The sequence below is a fragment of the Schistocerca piceifrons genome, chromosome X (genome assembly GCF_021461385.2).
Source record: "Schistocerca piceifrons isolate TAMUIC-IGC-003096 chromosome X, iqSchPice1.1, whole genome shotgun sequence".
In the NCBI taxonomy this organism is placed as follows: domain Eukaryota; kingdom Metazoa; phylum Arthropoda; class Insecta; order Orthoptera; family Acrididae; genus Schistocerca; species Schistocerca piceifrons.
The window spans coordinates 517,329,134-517,342,272 of NC_060149.1; positions in this window are offsets into that span (position 1 = coordinate 517,329,134).

Genomic DNA, 13,139 nt, shown 5'->3' on the forward strand with positions numbered 1-13,139 from the left:
GAACAGGAATACGTAATTGGAACACAGTGGTGCCCATTTACGACACCACACTTTTCACCAGAGGAGTTGCTGCCAAGATCACGCCTTTCTTTGTAGAAGTAATGGAAGGTGCCGATCTTGAGCTGGCTAACTGGTTCACTTTGTCGCAGAGCTTTCTTTAATTTCACTGCTGCTACAACCTCATATCTGACAAAATGACCCACCTCTTTCCAGATTCTTCACTGGTCGGTGACCTGGAGGTTCTTCATTGGTGGCGATGCTCAAATTACTGCTTACGGCGCCTGCAGGGATCTGCGAGGCACCGGGTCCGGCGGTATCAATAAGCTACAAAAAATGCATAGAGACCAAATCCTAGAATTTACATTTTAAATGGCGGTGCTGGTAAAGAAACTGCTGAGCGTTTTCACACAGAAGAATTACACAGAAGCTCTGAGTCTGACGTGTTTCCCATAGCGCTCATCATAAGGCATTGATGGAAAAGGGCTTTAATTAAATGGCTTGGTTTCCCATCATACATTAAAAGTTGGTATATAGTAAGGTGTGCAAACCTCAAACCATTAAGTAGCATAAAATGAGTGGTAGCAACCACATCAGAGACGCTGGTGTTATTTTTGATAAGATATCGGTGGAACTGCATATTCCTACACATAACTTGTGTAGAGCAGGAACAAAGCTTGAAAAACGACTAGCGCTTGGTGACAAGGAGATTAATCTGTTGGAGGAGGCGTGTAAGCAACACGATATTGCATGTGGTACAAATAAAACTTTGGCAGAACGTCACGTTGTAGATCGAATTGTAGCTGATAAAGTTAGAGAAATACGCAGGAGAAGAGACATTGCTATAAGCAGCGTATTGCAGCATTTGTAGTCGACAAAACAACGTGCACCAAACTTAAATTGGGTTTAGGAGTAAATTTCCAATAAATTATAAAGTCCAGTCATCATACACTAAAGATGACGAAGAAAAAACGACTGTTTTCAGTCATCGCTGTCAGTGGCTGAAAGTGCTCTGAAACAGATCGGAGGAAGAAGAAGAAGAAGAAGAAGAAGAAGAAAAAGAAGAATATCAGTTAAATTGCCTATGATTCTACTAATACCTAAGGCATCTGATGGAATTACTCCATTTCTAATTCCTGCACTGGCGGGTCTTCCAGGGATTGGCTCTTTAGCTGGAGGAGTGACAGCAATTTCGAGAACAGTGAAAGATGCCAAAAAAATCCAGGAACAGCTTGATGTGGCGAAAAGACCCAACAGGATGATGGAATTAGTGGCTATTGGAAAAGGAATTTATTTAAAACAACACAGGAAAGGGCTTGGGCTATTCATAAAAAAAAACGCCTAGCTATACTACCCAACAGACCACTCACAAATACCTATCTGTTTAAATCCCATAAAAAATTCAACATCCCAAGATTTTGAGGAGTTTTTATGCATAATACTCTACCCAAGATCACATAGAAATTTAAAGAATGGGGGACGCCCAATTTAGATGTTGTAGGAGGACTTTGAACTCACTGGGCTGTATTTACTAAAAAAATAGAATGATATATATTATTACTATTTTGACCTGTTTGGTGCGTTGCAACTGCCAGAAGAATTGCAGTGATACTTCATCAACAATCGTGTTTTCTGCAATTTTCGACACTATCAGAACTTCAATACATACTTATGCAGCCATTTTTGCCTAATGTTCCTCGTGACAAGAGCATAAAAGTAAGCATCACGCACAGCACTGCATTAGTTGAGATTCAGGTATGATGTCGTCCACTCTTACTCTAAAAGAACGAGCGTCAGTTCTTTGTATGGGCAACTTTCCAACAATCGATTTAAGCAAAAGGGATAAGACGGCAGACATATAACAGCATTCATAAAATCACGGAGACAGTTAATAAACTGCATCTAGAAGTTGATGGTAAAAAAGGCTGTGGGAATACCATCTGATGCGTATGATGTTGATGATTCAAATTTATTTTAAAACAAAGTAAAAGGGGTTGTCCCATGTGCAAACCTCAGTATGCATAAATCGGAAATAAGGACAACACAGATAACAATAGACTTTAGCCAGGAAATTTCAGCAGGACCGCTACTAGTTTTCTCAAAAAGTCAAATTTTAGGGAAGAAATCTGATAAATTTTACAAATTAGCTCAGCTGGCAGATATATTATCAGTCAGTAAAATTGTCATTAAGTGTAATATTGGAACAAATGCATATCTCAACAACAAATTGATTCACACAATTTACAGACCCTACTCTGTGGTCATTCCATGATATAAGATTGTCGAGTTGCCCACAAACCCAATATACCTCCCAGTGACCATGCAAGCATTAGACCATCTCGAACTACGTACTGTGAACAAAGACAGGTGCCTAGCCGAGTTTCGTTGTAAGCAAATCGTAATACACCTTCATATAAAATAGGATGGGCACAAGGTATAAAAGCGTGACATGCAGCCATCAGTGTACCACTTCGCAGTTAAGACAAAATATGTTAACACAGAAGGGCTTCCAGTTCCTTGAATCACTGGTTTTACGACCCTTCTATGATGACACTTGATATAACAGCTGCCGTAGAGCATGACAAGCGAATTATATGTCACGAACACTTTTCACACAAGCTCGCTGCTATGGAAAAGTTTAAAAAAAGTGATATCAGGATTTTCATTCAGAACCAGAACACTTCAACTGTTCCATGCAAGAGTTTCCTATATCTGGAAGGTAGATTTTAGGAAAAAGGGTGGCAGTGCTACAGCTGCATCGAAACTTACATGTAATGCTTTAGCATTCTTGTTTCAGTCACTAAAATATGAATTTAACGGACGTAAGGTTGATCACAGTCGCAATGTAGGCATCATCCCTTAAATCACATGTTTCTGCACTGGTCTGTCTCCAACAGTTAAGAAAACACAGGATAGTTCATAGATGGTCAGAACAGCAGCTCAGTCCAGGCATTTTAGTTCATATATACCTCTTAACCTTCTGCTGGGGTATTTCAAATATATGAAACGTATTATTATGCACACTAAGCAGGAACTTATCCTAGTAAGAACTGCAACTTACAATAACCTATACACTCAAAGAGGAATTGAATTGAAAGAAATTAACGCCGATAAAATAATATGAAAGTTCTGAATGCAGGTATTCATCAACCTTTAGTTTTCCGTTCTTGGAAGCTCTTTGAATGTATCATGCTTCCGACCACACCCACCCAAATATCTGCTATTAAACCATCCATTCAACTACAAACACCATCATTCATAACACTCGGTTTCCAAACTGGAGGGAAGGGAAAATGTGCTGGCGTAAGCTGTCGCCAGCACACCTATCAGGAGAGACGCCAAAGACAGACCCGCAAGCAATGCACTGCCAACGCCCTTTCAACCGCGAGTTTTTAGACCACCGCCGCAGACTGGAGGGCCCCGTCAGTCACAGTCAGAGAGCCCAGTTAGTCGCAGTTACAACCCTAGCCAGTCGCAGTCACAAACTCAGTCACTATTCTAGTTGGCGTCCGTCAGTTCACATCATCGGCTACTAGAGTGTCGTGTTTATAGTGGGACTTGCACTTCAACAGCAGTGAGGCTAACGTGGACTACTATGGAAGAGCTTGTACCACAACACCTTCCTTAAAGAGAAGTAGCTTCTTATTCTTATGAATAAAGAACCCTGTTAACACAAGTGTGCAGTTGTGCTGTAGAAAGAGGATACCGGCCACCAAACAACATCCTCTTCTTGCTTCCCATGGTACAAGACTCGACAGTCTTAACGAGACGACACAAAAGAAACCAAAGAAAGGATTGTACCACATTTGAAAATTCTATTTTCACTAATGCTAAAATGCGTCTCAACTCAGATTTTTATCCATATGACAGCGTGATATTAGACTTAGATACAGATTGTATACAGTCTGCTATATGGTATGTATGCAAGGTTTCATCATTCTTACTATAAGGGCATTAAAGATGAGGAAGGAAATCTGCCCATCCTGTGGAAATTTAGAGATTTGACTGCTCAAAACTGAGCAAAAGAATTAAATCAGAAGCAGCAGATGTCAGAACAGAATTCGAATCATCAATGAACTTCCTACCAGACACCACAGCCATTAATTATTCACCATCCGCGTGGATCGTACAGCGAGCTGTTCAAAGAAACATGCGTCATATCGAAAGTATTTCGCGATGACACCACGAAGTGTGAACATTGTTCTAGATGCTCAAGACTTCTACAACGAATGCTGACAGATTGTGTTTAAGGCTATTGCATTTATTGCACTCACCAACAGAGAATGTGTAATAACGACATTCTCTGCAAATGTCGGTTGACCAAAGCTTTTCCAGGACATGAAAGGTTCTAAAACATGATGAACTGCATTGTGGTGAACACATTTACATCATTCAATATGATGACCTCGGAATACCTTACGATGTGTAATGACATAAGAGGACACGACCATCTATGTTAAAGGTGACAAGACGGTCTCGTGGGTGCACAGAGTCTACATGAATGCAATGACTGGATCCTTTTTTCCCTTCCTTCAACAAGTGAAGTAGTATGGTGAAGAAAATCATTTTTTGTCTGCTTCAGAAAACGTAAAATTACTTTTAAGTTAGGTGATAAATAAAAGATTAATAATAAAAAGTATGACGTGTTATTATTATTTATTCATACCTCTCCTCCTCCTCCTGCGAGGTGGCGCAGTGATTAGCACACTGGACTCACGTTCGGGAGGACGACCGTTCAGTCCCGCGTCCAGCCATCCTGATTTAGGTTTTCCATGATTTCCCTAAATCGCTCCAGGCAAATGCCAGGATGGTTCCTTTGAAAAGGCATAGCCGACGTTCTTCCTCGTCCTTCCCTAATCCGATGAGACCAATGACCCCGCTGTCTGGTCTCTTCCCTCAAAACAACCCAACCCAAACCTCCTCCTTCAGAGGAGTACATGTCAAGTACATGTGAGAGGATATTGCTCAATTCGTAGATGAACCTTGAGAATCGATATCGGTCACATGCAGCCTCTTCGCTAGGTCCTACATGTGCTGGAAGATATGCAAAACTTCAGGCATACACCGTGCGAATCGAACTATATTCCATCTTAAACTGCAGCTCTTTTTTCTATGTACATCTTATACTCAGCTGTTTTTTTCTCTGTTCTCATGTTAATGACAACTGGAAAAGCAGAAAAGTTTGTCTTATAACAAATATATGAAAGTGATTGACTGAAAAATGTCAGAATATAATCGAGGCATTGAGACAGGCTGATCAGCAATGGCGTCCTTATCTGAAGGACCACTTCTATTAGGTCATACCCTGCCAATCGTCTCTGAGTGCAGGCACAGTAGTGATAGCAAATGACTGCAATGGCCATTCTCTGTCAGCCACATGATGGCGCCCGGGCTCTCCTTGGGTTGGTGAGTATATCTAGCTGTATGCTATCGCGACATCAGGGAAGAGATAACTCTAACTCATCCCAACATGTTCAACAACAGCTGCCACCCAGTCGAGCATATTTCACAACCAGAAGCTGTAACTTAATGGGAGTAAAGTGTCAGCTGATAGACTTTTTGCTTTGTGCCAACAGCTGGAAGACTTACACAGGAGATAGAAGGCACCCACGATCTCCTCCTTCTGCAACACGTTTGTTCTCAATTAAGCATAGAAAACATTGCACTGTGATGTGTGTTTCCAGATGTTATTTCCACTCTAATGGCCTCTAGATATGTTTTCAGGTGGAAGGACCATTGCTGTAATTCCCACAAAAACCCTCACTTTGATGAACTGCTGATGTGTGTGTTTCCAGGAATCTTTTACACTTGACACTGTAAGTACAAATACGCAGAGGCAAGCACAGACCTTTCTTCGCCAACCACACCAGCTGCAGTGGCTGACTCATTTCAGTTTCACACTGTCTACTAGCACCACCTCCAAGGCTGAGAGATTCATTTGGTAAGTGTAGTGGTGATGATGGTAGGAGCAGCAGCAGACTCCCACGTTTAGCTGATAACATTGATGGTACGTATCTCGCACAGTATATGTGTTCTTTATTTCCCCTGCATAGACATAACCTACTGAATTTTTTATTATTGCGGATGAAAGCCTGTCATCACCACTCTTTGGTGATCATACTATGTTGATGGAGATTATTGGTGACTCATGACAACACATAAACCTCTTCATGTGTACATATCTCTACTATGTTAATATGACGTGTTATTGTTTTTTTCCAGGTTTATTGAGTGAGGACATTGTCATTGCACAGCCCAGTTAAAGTGAGGCGACTGCAGAAGTTCAAATTAGTATGTAACATCTCTCTCTCTCTGTCGCTTTCTCTACAAGTGTGTGTGTGTGTGTGTGTGTGTGTGTGTGTGTGTGTGTGTGTGTGTGTGTACATTTTACACTTGATACATACTTTCACCCAATTAGGACTCATACAAGTCTGTGAGCTGACTGTACTTGAAAACAGTACAGAGCACATATTAAATGAAACTTCAATTGTTGAGCAAATACATATCTGTGTTAATTCACGATGGAAATGTTTCTACAATTTACACGTGCATACAGTACTTCACTGTTGTTTTTGTTGCTAGGGGAGTTAGATAAGATTATTATCCTATGCAAGACAGTAAATGCTGAGGTACCTCGCAACAAGATGGTTACTACACCAAAACCAATTTTCACCCTAGAGGATGAACAAATACATATGTGTGCTAATTCACGTTAGAAGTATTTCTACAATTTACATGAACATACAACATTTAACTGTTCTATTTCTAGGTTTAGGGGACTTAGATAAGATTTACAAATTTGTGCAACAGACTGCAGAGAACATTCAAAGTTGTGGTATTAATTTTTTTGTTAGTTCATGACTAGTTTCAAGTCTAAGCTTGTTATCAAATCATCCAATAAGCAATGCAATAACATGCATTATGATAGCCACATGCCTGTTCATTCTAGTGAAACACATTTTCTAGAGGGTGGAACTTAATTCATATGCTTTTAATAGTTTCCACAATGAAACATTGTCTCAAAATATGGTAGAAAACCCAAAGCGATACTGGTCGAATGTAAAGTACACCAATGGCAAAAGACAGTCAATACCGTCACTGCGCGATAGCGATTGAAATGTTACCGATGATGGTGCAAGTAAAGCGGAGTGACTAAATACAGTTTTCCGTAATTCCTTCACGAAAGAAGACGAAGCAAATATTCCGGAATTCGAAACCAGAACAGCTTTCAGCACGAGTGACATAAAAGTAGATATCTTAGGTGTTGCCAAACAACTCAAATCACTTAAGCAAGGCAGGTCTTCTGGTCCAGATGATATACCAATCAGGTTCCTTTCAGAGTATGCAGACACAACAGTGCCTTTCTTAGCAACCACATACAATCGCTCACTTGACAAAAGGTTTGTTCCTAAGACTGGAAAGTAGCACCGGTCACACCAGTATTCAAGAAAGGAAATAGGAGTAACCCATTGAATTACAGACCCATATCACTGACCTCAATTTGCAGCAGGATTTTGGAGCATATGCTGTACTCGAACATTATGCATCACCTTGAAGAAAATGACTTATTGATATATAACCAACACGGATTGAGAAAGTATCGTTCTTTTGCAACACATGAAGTAATGAGTGCTGTCGTCAAGGGACCTCAGATCGATTCCATATTCCTAGATTTCCAGAAGGCTTTTGATACCGTCCCTCACAAGCGACTATTAATCAAATTGCGTGCATATGGAGTATCGTCTCAGTTGTATGACTGGATTCGTGATTTCCTCTCAGAGATGTCAGTTCGTAGTGATAGACGGTAAATCGTCGAGTAGAACAGGAGTGATATCTGGCGTTCCGCAAGGTAGTGCCATAGGCCCTCTCCTGCTCTTGATATACATAAATGATCTAGGTGATAATCTGAGCAGCCCCTTTGGATTTTTTGCAGATGACGCTGTAATTTACCGTCTAGTAAAATCATCAGACGATCAATTCCAATTACAAAATGATCTAGAGAGAATGTCTGTATGGTGTGAAAAGCGACAACAGGCACTAAACAAAGAACAATGCGACGTCACCCACATGGGTACTAAAAGAAATCCAATAAATTTTGGGTATGCGATAAATCGCACAAATATAAGGGCTGTCAGTTCGACTAAATACCTATGAATTACAATTACGAGCAACTCAAATTGGAAAGACCACATAGATAATATTTTGGGGAAGGCGAAACAAAGACTGTGCTTTGTTGGCAGAACACTTAGAAAATGCGACAAACCCACTAAAGAGACAACCTACATTACACTTGTCCGTACTCTGCTGGAGTATTGCTGCGCAGTCTGGGATCCGTAACAGGTAGGATTGACGGAGGACATCGAAAAAGTGCAAAGAGTGGCAGCTCGTCTCATGCTATCGCGCAATGGTGTCACTGATATGATACGCGAGTTGGGGGTGGCAGTCACTGAAACAAAGGCGGTTTTCTTTGCGGCGAGATCTATTTACGAAATTTCAATCATCAACTTTCTCTTCCGAATGCGAAAACAATTTGTTGACATCCACCTTCGTAGGGAGAAATGATCATAATAATAAAATAAGAGAAATCACAGCTCGAACGGAAAGGTTTAGGTGTTCCTTTTCCCTCGCGCCATTGGAGAGTGGAATGCTAGAGAAGTAGTATGAAAATGGTTCGATGAACCCTCTGCCAGGCACTTAAGTGTGACTTGCAGAGTAACCATGTAGATGTAGATGTAGGGGAATAAAGTTCAGCCCTGTACTGCTTTACAAGATGTGTGTAACAGCAATGGATAGGCACATGGTTTTCGTAGTATTTGCATAGCTTATTGGATGATTAGATAATGAGCTTAGGCTCAGGACTAACATCAAGTAATAAAGAAAATTAATATTGTAACTATGATATTTCTCTGCAATTTATTACATAATTTGGTAACCCATACACCTACTGACGTCATGCCTTCCAGAATGCTGGAAATTAGTTCGCGAAGACTGTTGACTTATGCTAGAGAAACGATGTCACGGTCGCTCGCAGTGATATGATGCCATTCTCCACCCAAAGTTGTTGACGAATGTCTCAGAATCTCAGTGACTTAATAAGTAAGTGTTTAATTCACATTAAAATAGTGCTATTAATAGTAATTCACACTTGAATACTTACCAAATGTTCTTGTTTCCAGGGAGTCTGGATGATGAATCTGTGAGGTCGGAATGGGCTGGGGGCCAGTTAACGACCTAGAACATTATGACATTGTTCTGACGCCATTCTCCACCTGAAGTTCCTTGAGAAATGTCCCCACTGTTAGTGATACGTAAGTAAGTGTTTATTCACATTAAAAATGTTAATAATTCTCACTGGTATACAATACTTACAACATATATTTGCTTCTAGGACGCTTATGAGGATGATTACATGATGAATGTGCCAAAATTATAGCCATGTGATGATGACATGAAATCCATGTGGGATAATACTACACATATCGATGAGATGCTAATTAAATGCAAGAAACGATTATTTACACTGGCGTAGATATATCATGTTTCTTTCTGAATGATGGCATGGTATTTACCATTGTCATTTAGTCATTGCAGGAATTCTGGGGTCATCTGCATATGGCCTTTCATCAACACCACACCAGCATCCTGGGCTCTCATAGTTGTTGCGAATTCCACGACATCGGCCACTGCCTCACCAGCATTTGGTGGTTGTCTCCTCACTGACCCCAGCTGTCAATGTTCACCGCTAATTGCCATAATAACAAATAGTGTAGCAGCAGCAACTCTCCTATTTGTCCTACTAAAAATATAGTCACATACCAGGCCAGTCCCCACCATTAAACTACTCTGTGATTTTAGTTGCGTTTGAAGATAGAATCCTATATGGCCGCATAGATAACTCTACTGCAGAGTACCTTGATCCTACTCCTTTTCTGAATGCGTGTCCACCAATTCTGGAAAAGGGAAATCCTCAAAATTGTCAATGATCCATGGTATCCTGCAATTAACTGTTATACAGTTTTATGATGTGAACAAACACACCCTCAAAAACCAAATATAATGGTGTAGAAGAGAAAACCATCGTCTGTTATCAGGGGGAGCTGTAGCGACATCGTGTGGTGCCTCAATGACTGAATGTTTTGAAACTTTTACCTCGAATGTGAGATTGGTCGAATTTTCTGATGTACAGGGAGAGGGGTCTGTAAGGCACTCAGCTGTGTACTCCACTTGGACATCCATTCTTTTGTTTATGATGCATTAATGATGTCTTTAAAGGGTGGAGGGGAGTCCTTTTATATCACTCTCGCAGAGATTAAGCTACAAAACATGGCTGTGTTAATGTCCAAAATCGCGAAGAAGAATTTTGTTTTGGTTGGTCACTTCTGGATAGGGAAAGAAACTATATGAACACGCACCTTTCCGACGCACATAATAAATGAGACATTTGCTCATTTTGTGACTTTAATTGAATGCATCTCCCTGTTAAACTTCAGCATGTACCACACACATCGGTTAACGTTTACTGCCGGAGAAGGAAGAAGGAGAAGGCAATCCAGAACAAAAGCATGCTGTGCAAAAATAGGTAGAACATAAAGTCGTTGGACCTCTCTGCTTTTTCCAAGTAGCTGGACAGCATCCCAGACATGTTGATTTGTTGCTTTTCTCCCATGTGGAGAACCAACGCTATGTATGGCTCAAAAACATGCCCCAGGTTCTTTCATCGTAGGGATGGGCAAATATTTAAATATACCGACATTTATTGTGTCAATATTTATAGAGTATATCGATATTATCAACACAAGAATAGCGATATTTCGATGTATTGGCCGAAATTTTCAGTTTACAGGAATTTAAAAAAAAAACGAACTTGATCGAAGTCTCAGAAATAATTACCAAACATTTAAAAACTGACAAATATTTCATTATATCCAATATCAATCAATGAAAGTCACGCAATGTATTATAAAATCACTTATGATAAGAGTCAAATTAGTGAAACAACTGATCGCCACCAATGGACATTAACAGAACTCTTTATTTAATATGTTCCCCTGTCAGTCTGCTTCTGTTATCTGGCACATTGAAGTTTACTAACGAAGCCACTCTTATGGACGAAACATAAGAGGCTTGGCATATTAAGTATTTACGAACAATTTCTGACAAAACATGTGTGAAATGACGACTATCAATCCAGAAATTTACAGGATTACAGTTACACCCTGAATGTGGTTCATCGAGATATTATTTTAGCTCGTTTGGCAGAGAATCAGAGCTTGGAATATCTTGTATGAATGAGCTTTCGAACAACAGTTTTTATGTTGTAACCAAATTGAAGGCTTCTTAGAGTCTTCTTGTATTGGGAGCAGGCAATGATAACTTACACCATTCTCATACGGTGTTATCACCAAATGTGTGCAATTGCAATGGTACAAGTGACACACGGAAATAGCAAGCTTTCATGAATATACTGTACAGGTACATTCATGTTTAAATCTGTTGCCCATTTGTAGTACTGAATATGAAATTAATTTAAACCTATTTTATGACATTTATTGTTAGACTGCAAAGATTGTACATAGTTGGAGTGGGCAAGAAACCTGCTGATGAGAACTATAGTGCCTATGAATCAAGAAAGGGCAGATAATAAAAATATCGCTTTCGATAGTCAGTATAAAATATCGATTAGGTGACGTATCAGTAACTTAAGTTTCGACTGTATTCATCAGTACTATTTGTAAGAAATATCGATGCTATGGTGTATCGGAATTTTTTGCCCACCTCTATTTCATCCCAATTGAGTAAACATAAAGGTGCGTAGCATTAATGCCAGAGATGACTCAGCTCACTTTCTATGAGCAAGTTTTTATCAAAGCATTGTATAGAATGTTCCTCATAGGAACCTGTAACTGTGGAAATGCGTGCCGAGATATGCACGTTCTCAAATTTGACAACGTCCACCATCAGGAGCAATGCTCTTTTGTCGTATGTATAGATTTTGAGTGCCTTCTGATTCCTGTGGTATACTGTGAGGGTTCTACCACTGCCTCCCATAGCATCAAATAGCAGAATACGATGTTCTGCGCTCATATGACACAAACCTCAATCATTTCATTCATATTTGGAAGATAATCTTTTGAGATGGTTGCTCTCTGAGCTCAAACATCTTGCGAGGCTTGCTGATGAGACTTATAACACCAACATTCCTACAGTCAAACCGCAGGAGAATAATGCATTACACAAGAAATCAGTAGACTCTCGTATCAGTGGATCTGCCTCAGAAAAGTGGTAACTCCACATACAGACCACTGTCATCTAATGGGGAAATTCTGTGGCGCAGCACACAGCGCATGTAACCTGAAATGCCAACTGCCACAGCACAAACCCGTTTTCTTCCATAATTTAAGTGGACATGGTGCTCACTTCCTTGCTGAAGACTTGGGTGATTCTGACTTGGAAAAGAACAGAGTTTGTGTCCTACTTGAGTTTGTCGAAAAATAGAACTCATTCTCTAAGTGAACCAAAACAAACATTATGCTCCGATTCTTAGATTCACTCCAATTTATGCATGCAACGCTGCAGGAACTTGCTGAGATGACGTGTCAGGAGGACATGAACCTCACTATAAATGCACATCCTGATGGTGCAAAGTTTCAGCTTGTGACGAAGAAAGAGGTCTTCCCTTACAAATATCTGGATTCAGTGGAGATACTCAATGAAATCACACTGCCTGACAGTCACATTTCTGGAAGCGGGAATGGCTCATCCAGATGGTTTGCACGACGCACACAGTGATTTCCTGCTATGTCCACAGTATCTAGTCTCGCGTAACGGTTCCATCCCTAAGCTGTAATAACGAACAGAGGCCTCTTGTGATGTGTGACTTTGAAAAAGATTTTCTTTAATTAATGACAAATACCTCCGCAGGTCGAGGTCTCGCTGTAACGTTCTCACTTCCCGAGCATGGGGTCCCAGGTTCAATTCCCCGTGGGGTCAGGGATTTTCGCCTGCCCCAAGATGACATGGTGTTGTTTTGTGGCCTTCATCATCATCATCATTCATCCCCATTATGGTGGGAGGAAGGCAGCGGCAAACCACCTCCATTAGAACCTTGGTTAGAACTGCAGTGTGGGTCTCCGGCATCGTTC